The sequence below is a fragment of the Amblyomma maculatum genome, chromosome 8, assembly GCF_055883805.1.
Source record: "Amblyomma maculatum isolate TAMU_Amacu chromosome 8, ASM5588380v1, whole genome shotgun sequence".
NCBI classification, from domain to species: domain Eukaryota; kingdom Metazoa; phylum Arthropoda; class Arachnida; order Ixodida; family Ixodidae; genus Amblyomma; species Amblyomma maculatum.
In genome coordinates this window covers 91378936-91388606 of record NC_139351.1, presented here as the reverse complement: position 1 = coordinate 91388606, position 9671 = coordinate 91378936, and the positions used below count along the sequence as shown (strand labels likewise).

At 46.8% G+C, this 9671-nt stretch overlaps 1 long non-coding RNA gene and 1 other non-coding gene across 2 annotated transcripts in view; one reads left to right on the top strand and one right to left on the bottom strand.

The window, feature by feature from the left end:
* The first annotated feature begins 1434 nt into the window (after window positions 1–1434).
* Window positions 1435–9671, top strand: part of LOC146181788 (uncharacterized) — a 126820-nt gene continuing 118583 nt past the window's right edge. The window contains exon 1 of the long non-coding RNA XR_014700291.1: window positions 1435–1766. This is a non-coding gene — a long non-coding RNA (uncharacterized LOC146181788). The remainder of the gene's footprint in view (window positions 1767–9671) is intronic.
* TRNAS-CGA (transfer RNA serine (anticodon CGA)) lies at window positions 6719–6791 on the bottom strand. Its single transcript has one exon. It is a non-coding gene; the product is annotated as a tRNA-Ser (tRNA).

The window sequence follows — 9671 nt, the reverse complement described above, 5'->3', positions numbered from 1 at the left end:
AGTGGTTAAAGCGCCCGTCTCGGCTGCGGGAGGTGGTTAGTTCGAAACCCACCGCCGGGCACCCACCGGTAAAAATGAGTACAAGCGTCCCCCGGCCTGGCGCTTGGCCTTTCCAGGGGTGTGCGTTTGGGAGAAGCTCCGTAAACCCCGCTGCGCGCCCCTCATCCGCAGTGGGCCCAAACCCAGTTTCGAACCTCGCAGCCTGCAAAGGTGGTTCTGTTTGTCTTGCAAAGGCACTTCCTTTGAGCCTCACCTGAAGTGCTCCCCTAGAGCCTCAGCTGCAGCAGTCCCTCCCATAAATCCCGATCCACCAGCCATATCTGGCATCTGCTGAAGGCGTCCCGTAAATCGGCCGTATTTCTAATTTATGAATCAGTGCTAGCAGTGAAGTGCACGTGACACGTCTGTTGCATGTCATACAGGGTTCCCGGTTGCGAAACGCCGTCTGTTGCGGCTTCAGTGCGAAGACCGACTTCCGCTTCTTCTTCCTTGGCTCATGGCACACTTACTCGAGCTGTGCATCGCTGTCTTCATCCACCTCAGTTCGAGACCATCAATTTTAAAGCAACTCCACGCAGACATTTGCACAAGCGAGCCAAAATGTGAAAGCGTGGCTACGTCTGCTTGGCCAGCCGTGCCGCGCCGCATGTGAGAACGAAAGATTGCTTTTGAAAATCCGTCTACGTTCCCGGCCTTGATTCGCAGCAGTCTGGTTTGGTTTGGTTTGTGGGGTTTAACGACGCAAAGCAACTCTGGCTGTGAGAGACGTTGTAGTGGAGGACTCCGGAAATTTCGACCAACTGGAGTTCTTTAACGTGCACTATATTATCTCTCCCAACTTTTGTATTTTCCAGTGTTAAGTTGAAGTTTCCAAGCTCCGTCAGTCGCGGCTGCAATCAACGTCTAAGAACTTAACATTGGCTTCAATTCTTTAACGTGCACTAAGCCACTATACTTATCTCTCCCAATTTTTGCATTTTCCAGTGTTATGTTGAAGTTTCCAAGCTCCGTCAGTCGCGGCTGCAATCAACGCCTAAGAACATTTTCGAAAGCGTGCTAGACCTAGCAAATACCAAGGCACCCGTGAAGCAGTGCAGTTCGTCGTCGGGCGCAAACGTGGACCGGACCATCTAACAGGCATGCGTCATCCTGGCCCGAGCAGAGCTGGCAACATATCTGATAGCATAGATTTTTTCTTTCTTTTCCGCTGCGAACGCGGTGTACACCGAGTCGAGAAACGCTCAGGCAATGCTGCGCGGTGGCAAAAGTGTGATAGTGGTTGTGGGCGAAGCCGTGGCGAGAAGCAAGCTGAGATGTGCTCTTAGGTATAAATAATTTTCTCATTGTCTCGTCGATAAACGTAAGCTTAGTCACGGCTTATCTTGGAAGCTCGCAATGAAGGGGCTGCGATGAGCGCGCTCATTTCCTATAAACTCTTCAGTGCCCGCCTGTGGCGCTGCAGCGCTTCGAAAAGGCTTCAGCGTCGGCAAGTCGGTGTACGCCTCGCCGTCTCGTTACTTTGCTGCGTGCGACTGGTCGCTTTTTATCAGCGTCAACTTCACGTAATTGATTAGTTTTTGTAACTTTATCACAGGTTACGTTTGTGCGATTATGTTTTGCCATTCAAACTATTGTCCTGGTTGGAGGTTCTGCAGCGGTTTGCCTTACAAAGAAGGTGCAGTTCGAGACGAAGAGATCACAGCGTGTGAAGAACTGATCCTCCGTTACGAAAAAGACAACTCATCCGGTGGCATCACACCTCGGCGGTAAAGTATTACAGTCACTTATGCATTGTATTGACAGTTATAGGTAAAATAATGCGTAATGGTACTTTCCGTTTATGGTAGCGCCGTGCAACAAATCAACGTGTATTTGACTTTTAGTGCTTTATTGCCTGAAATATAACGCACAGGATTTGCATGTTGTTGCTTATGGCGATTTGATGTGTATGTATATATCTTTAGATCTGTTTAGATGTTGGGGAACGCTTTATAGCTCAGTCTTTTGCAAAGTGAACGATGTCATGAATATTTGCACCATTTACATGATACTAAACGCTGGACCCGGCGACTGAAAAGTTTCCGTACCTAATGAATTTAGGTTATTCTGTTATGATGCGGCCACAGAGAGTTGTAGGACACGTGCCTCCTGTCTTGGAAGAATTTCAACGTTCACGAGCTATTAATTTTTCTGCGTTAGCCAAACAACAGTGTTTAACAAGGTTAGGTGCGTGACTAAAAAAAATTCCTTGTGAACTCAATTAGAGCAAGCGCCTGCTTGAATACTCCCTACGACTGCAAGCTCACTGGTTTTATTTGTTCACTCACTCGTACTTTCCCTTGCTTCCTAACTGCGTTGGCACTTTCATGTTTTAGTTGTTATTCCTAGCTTTGAATCGTATTAATGAAAAGGCTTTCTTATATATGCTATAAAAAAAGATTTCACTTTGAGTGAGCAGACCTACCTTATAGGCCGTTGCGTACTACAGGCCACTTATCTTTGGGTTCCGATCTCTGCGTCGACGGTCGCATATCAACGGTGACGAAGTGTAAAAGTCTCGTGTGCCTTGCGACGTCAGTGCACGTTAGAGGATCCCAGGTGACCGAAATTATCAGGAGTTCTGATCTACGGCGTCTCTCATGACCTGGGTCGCTTTGGGACACCAAACCCAATATCAAACGAACTGATAGGGAACGGTGGAAGAGGACATTTTTATTTAACCAATGAAGACTTCTGTTTCATAGCCATCTTCTTCGTGTGGTGTCCTTGGTCCAGGAGTCCCTTGGCGGTCACTTCATAATAAGCGCCCGCTAAATCAGCAGTTGATATTCTTGTGAGTCTTGAAGAGAGCTGCCACCCGAGAGGAGAAAGTGGTGTGGTTGGAGGGGGGGGAGGGGGAGGGGGAGGTGACTGGACCCCTGGTGGGTTGTGGCATTTTTGTAGAGAATGAAACAGTTTTGGTGCATTGCAGCAATGTTCGGCTACACCTCCGGGATTTCGCGCAGAACAGGGAGATGTTTGTGGGGGATATTTGGAAAAACGCGCGTCTGACGCTGGTGCCGGGCTATATACAGGGCGTTTCATGTAACTTGAACCAAGGATTTAAAAAAAAAGCGAAACTTGTAGCAGGCTGAGACTAACGACGTATTCTGTGTCGTCAAATAGTGATCCACGGAGTATTTTTTATATTGCGCCCAATTAGCTAAGGTGAATTATGCAAAGTCATTATTATTCAATTTGGGACCACGTGCACTTCTTTAAGTATTAGAGGTGGTTAAGATACAACCTTCTTCGTTTCTTTTCTATTAGCCTACCTCGTACGTAATAGTTCATTATAGCATTATAAAATCCCACGAAATACGAAAAGGAATACCAGGTGACTATGGTCTTGCGCTACCGTAATTGCAGCGTTGCCAAACGGGCTTTGATTTCACAAAGCGTGCACGTTCTCCGTCTTGAAATGAGCGTCCAACGGACGCCACTATCAGCGTAGTTTGGAAACTGAGTCAGCACATATTACCAGAGCCCAGAACGCCCGAGCTACGATCAGTGATAAGCGATGGGCAGGCCACCAACAGCAATCTTGGGCGGAGCTCTTATCTAGCTATCACATTGACGAAACAAAAAGGGGAGAAAAATCCCTCTAGTCGCCTAATTCAAGGCAGCCTCGTTTTTTCTTTTTTTTGTGTGTGTGTGCGTGTGTCATGGTGCAGTCTGTAAAATGAGCGGCGGCCGTTCTCTTGGACACGGTCACCGCTTACGTTTCGTTCAGTTCATCCAAACGTTGTTGGGAACGCTGCAATATTATAAGGCACGGGTGCAGTCCCGTGACATGTTTTTTTTTTTTAATATTTCGCACACTTTCTTCAAATACCGGAATAAAACGGCCACTTCATAGGTACCATCATCCGCAAAAATGTGGAGACCACGACTTCGGCGGCCGGAGCGGCTGCGGAGACACACCGCGTCGCTGCTATCTCGCGCGGCTCGCTCGCTTCGAGAGTGCCCGTCGTGACGCAAGACTTTCCCTCGCTCTCGGGCGGACGCTTATCATGTCGCACTAGAAGTTTGTCAGTCATGATAAGCGGCAGACCGAGAGCGAGGAAAGTCTTGTGTCACGACGGGTACTCTTGCAGCGAGCGAGCCGCGCGAGATAGCAGCGACGCGGTGCGTCCCTGCCACCATGATCCCTGCAGACGCTCCGGCCGCCGAAGCCGCGGTCTCCCCACTTTTGCGAACGTTAGTACATTGGTAGGAAAAAACTGGATATGTTGTTTCCGAACGCCCTCCACAACTTGATGAAACCCCCTTGTCCCCAAAGTGAATAAGAAATGTTTAGCAAAATTTATCTGAGTTAATTAACTGAGCGGAATGTAGGATATGATAGGATAGGAAATACGTTAGTTTCTCTAGGAAGGTCTTGTGCTAGTTGCAGAAGAGGTCCATCTTCCGTCTTCTCACAGGGTCGGTGCCCCTATTCCAGGACTCCGCTGAGCTTCGCTGCTCGCTGGGCGTGCTGGATTAGACCTAGTTGGCAATCCAAATCGCCGCTGGAGAGCCGGCTCTCCCACTGTTCCGCACTCGGGTCTTTGAGCGGAATGTAAAAAACTTTTCTGAGGAACACTGAATGACAGAAAAATACGTGTCGTTGGTTTCACCAAGCTTCGTTGCAGCGTTCTTTAACTCTTGGTTCAAGGTACATGACACGCCCTGTATACAACGGTATCCACTACATCTGCGGTTGCAGATTTTGTAGACATAGATTTAAAGCTCTCGTTGAGTGTAAACTTTGGCGTCTACCTGTCAGTGTCTTGCGCCCTCACAAGTAACGGGTAGGGAATTCAACGTATCTAGATTATTATTAACACTACCAAGGAAAATGCGCCATCTTTGGTAAGACTGGCATCTAGGGAAAAAAAAAGCATATCGACGACGAGTGCGTCCGTCAAGCTGCGGCATCAAATTGTACCAGCTATAGATCACAAACGATGGTCGCATCCATTCTCATGAACTCTCGAAGAATCAAGAAATAGATTGATGATTTAAGCACCTTCGTTATTCTTGTGAAGTAATCGGTTGTTTCCAGCACTTAATCGTGGTTGGGCAGTGACATAAAAGATGGCGATGTCTTTCCGAACCACTCAAGGTGTTAAAGGAGAGAATGATGGATTATTTAGCGCAATTAGGTTAAAGACTAATTAGGTGCGCTACACTTCGTTTTCCCTTTCAGTTTCAGTTCGAGACCCGGTAGTGCGATAGCAGTGTGTTCTGATCACGGATGAGAGTTGATGAAGATTACATGGCACTGTGATTGATTGAATGATCGATTTATTTATTTAATTATTTATTGAATGCACATTTTATTTAGATTATTCACAGTCCTGTTATATCAAGTAGGTTGACCACCCAATCCGGTAATCCACTGGTTATCGCTAACGTGCTGGCCCTCGCCACCAGTCAATGCTAACGGTCAGGATCATCGCTGAGCAGAATAGCCTCCAATTGCTCTTCCTAGGGGTTTGTAATAGAGTATACTATTCAACTATGGGATTGAATCGGCATTCCCGTACCATGCGGTAGAGATTAGCTACCTTTCCACAGTGCAGGCACTGCGGGCAGTATTGTAGTATTGTAGTAGGGTACGGTTGGCGTAGTCTAACTGGTTTCCGTCAGTTTGCAAGACCCTATTGTGTTTTCTTCTGATTTATTAAGAAATTAGCTGCAGCCGTGGCTCAGTGGTCCGATGCAATGGCCGGCATATGTTCACAGCGCCGCGGTGTCGAAACCCACTTGCAGTCATAAGGTATTTTATTTTATTCTCGACTACTAAGTACCACAAGCGAGGACCGGACAAACAGCCATCGGCGAAATTGGTGCATAAATGGTGGGCTGTCATGCACGCTAAACAAAAATAGGAACAAGTACACTGAAGGCCTATCGATATTGACTGTGAAAGAATTTCTTCGAATAGGATTTTCGTAAATGACTGTGCGAAGCGGCATGGTGCCAGTTAGTTCTTCAGAACGGTAAAACTTCATCGGCATGTTCTTTTCACAGACCACCGGGTTATTGACTGGTTGTACTGTTTAATTTTACGACAATGACTCATACAATACGTTAAGATTACGTTATTTCAATCGAAACCAACAAGCGTTTTTTTTTTTCTTAGTAAAGGCCTTGAACTCAAATTGTCTTGATGAACTTCATTTGCTTATCCGCTTACAAAGACTGTGTTTCAAATTACAAGAAGCCATATTTTGGTAACAAATAACCATAAGCATATGCACTTCTTAGCAGAGAATTTTCATCCCATTTAAGGCCGACATGACACATTAAAATGTCAGTTATAACTAACAATGTAAAAGATGCAGTATATATTGTCAGTGAGCGTGTACGGTCTCGACTACTTCAAACAAAACGACCACAAAGTATAGTGACCAAACAAGGTCACTTCTTTCAAAGTGTCAGTGCGTCCTACCCGACCAAGCAATAAAGTTACAGCCCATGTGAAGCACAACCTCCGCGCCCTTCTGTGCTTGTATCACTTTGCTTGTGCTTGAAGGAAAGAAGCCAACAGTTGGCGAGGCCAAGGAAAGCGTTGGGGATGGTACTTTATGTCTGTTTTTTTTTTAATGTTTACTTGGATAATCACAGAAATTAGTAATGTAATCTGTTTAGGGGAAAGATAATTAAACACAAAGTAGAAGAAAAAACAACGTGCCGATGGTGGGAACCGAACCCACGACCTCCGAATATCGCGTCCGGTGCTCTACCAACTGAGCTACATCGGCCGCTGTCCCCCCTGCTACTTGCTTGGGTATTTATGTGCTTGTATCACATAAGCGCCCGTGTCGTATGCACTGTTGCTTTCAAAGCAGTGACCATGTTATAGCTAGAAGTGTATGACCGTGTCCAAAAACTACGAACACTAGTGTTTCCGCCAACTTTCTTGACCGGCATATTTCTCTTGTCCAAACACAGTGCCAAAAGCCTGGTACATCCTGTACAGACTCTAGTCCAGTCCCCTTTAATATACCGTCCCCGACGAGGCAGGGACTCTCCAACTAGACCGCGTACCCACGGCCGACGCAAAGCGAGCAACGGGATTCGACCAAAGGCTGCACCTCCTACGTTATGCGCACTGGCATCCAAGCAAGCCCTGCTGGGATGGGGACGTCCTAACGACAAATTAAAGCACATTAACGGGATGAGAAGTGTCGCTCTAGAAGACGTCGTCTCTCCACCTTCCCCTTCTTCGTTCACCCTTTCCTTCCCCCGAGTCACCCTTTCCGCGCTTTGCTCGAAGCCCTTATTCGCTTATGCGCGTCTGTCTACGTAGGTGGCAGCCGTGAGATTCCCTTTCTTCTCGGAAGGCTTCGTTAGCTGAGGTTCACGTCCAGTTTGTCATCAGTCGGCTGGGGTGGTCCCGTTCTTATTTATACCGCCCCTGTCGCCTTTTCGGGAATCTGGTCTCTCTCTCTCTCTCTCCTTTCTGCTAGCGGGCTTCGGACGCGTTCTTCTTGTCAATTTTCATGTCTATGTCATTCGTCTTTGACCGGTGGGTTCTCCGAGCCCTTAGCTGCTGGCCATACGCGTGCAGTGCATCGAGCGGTGGCATCTGGTCTCGCCTTTGGCTGCTGCCTCGCGTGCCTTCACCGTTCTCTCCTACTCTTTCCACACATTTGCCGGTGGCCATTCTCTCTCTGAACGGGCTAGTCCAGGCAATTGCTATGATTATGTCATCTCGATGCGTGAGGCATGCGTGTTGAATTGGCGAATTTGGACGGCATCTCTGAATTTGTATTTTTAGACTTCATGCATGGCGGACTTTGCAGGAGTGTCGATGGAAGCTGTGGGATTGATGTTACTGGAAGGATAACGCGCGTGGTGTTTCGGCTCACTGGTTGCAACTTATTTTGTCGGGAATAGATCAGTGTTAACTTTCAAACGAAACACTGCAGCGCCACCTTTCCCAGAAGCACATCCCTATTCGATAGTCTCTGTTGACGGTGATGCATTTCAAACCAGCCTATTTGTTCTATTGTGCGCTGAGTCCGCCGGTCTTCCTATCCGCCATCATTCTATTGCTATTTTGGTGCATTTTTTCACTGTATAAATGTTCGAAACAAGCTGTCTCTGTTGCCTGTCGTCGGCCTCCTGACATCGTCAAGCTGTTCTTGTAGCTTTTGCCGGGGAGTCCGTCAACATTTTGAATGTTTAAAATAAAAATGAATTGAATTGAGTAGAGTTTTGTATTATTATATGTAATTCAATATTGGCCAGGAGTAACAGCTTCTGCAAGCTATCAGCGAAAGAGAATACACCGCGCCTAAGAGAAATCCACGTGTACGGAACACACGATGAAATGAAGCGCTTGACCTGTCAGCCATTTAAGGACCGTGCCATTGCTTGTTCGCTCTCATTTTTAAATATTTTTGTTCCATTTTTACTTATCTTCATTCTACGCAGTATGCTGATAAAAAGCGGCATATTATCCCTATTTAAGCCTGGCATTCTTCTAATTGTCCTCGTTGAATTTATTTCTGGTTCATTTATTCGTTTATTCATTAGGTAAGGAAAATTTACACTTGATGCGAGCTCAGCAAAATTGGGGGAGTGGTATACGGGTGTATACGTAGTAGTGAATAATATCTCCCAGGAGCCTATCTTCCTGCCGTGGTGGAGCGGGGATGCTGATATAACTAATCCGAGATGAAATCGTCTCTGCAGAACGAGCTAAAAGCGATACTGCGAAATTTTTTCTGACTTTACAACCCTGGGCAGTAAGAAGGCTCTTTTACAACATATGCACGCACTGTCAGGAACAGTGTACAGCAGACCTAGAACATCTTATATGGCAATGTCCATCGTTTTCACGAGGAAGAAACAAAATTACGCATATTCCACACGACGACATGCCCACATTAGCAGGTCAGGTTATATTAAGCACCGAAATGCAACACTCCATTGCTACATACGGCAGTGAGAGCGGCCTGCTTCGAGTAGTGTGAGAGAGGTCGACTTAGAGCGCGAAGATCGGCCGCATGGCAAGCAACAAGCAACAGCTTGAAGAACCGTTAAGACGAAGAAGTTACACTCCCATCCCTCCTAACTCCCCAAGAACCCAAACAGCGGCCGAGAGCCATCCCTTCCTTTCAATAAAGGCTTCATTCATTTTACCCGGTGATCCATTATTTTAATCTCCTTAAGCAAGCGAAATAAATGCTCCAGTCCAGGGTCAGGATTCATCGGGTCAACGAGCACCTCGTGTTCATCGTCACGAAACGCGCGCAGAGGGCAGGTGAAACCGGATCCCGATCACGTGGCCCCAGGCGACGTTAATCTCCGGATTAGTCGTCGTTAAATCCCCTACGCTCCGGCTGACCATGCCAGAAGGCACGTGCCCTCTCAGGCGCTGCAGCACACGCGCACACAAAAATTAATGTTTTTATATCTATTCTTTAGTTTAATTGAACCCTCACATTCGTCGTTATATCTGGCAGTTTTTGCTTTTTCTTTTAGCTGCTGTTTTTTAGGGCAGCCCCACCAGAAGGCACTGCTTTCGCAACAAGCGCTACTTGTCTATGATGAGTATAAGGTCAGAGACATCTGCCGAACGTACCGCTAACTAAAGGAACCGCTGGATATTTAGCGGGATCCCAGCTGGCAAA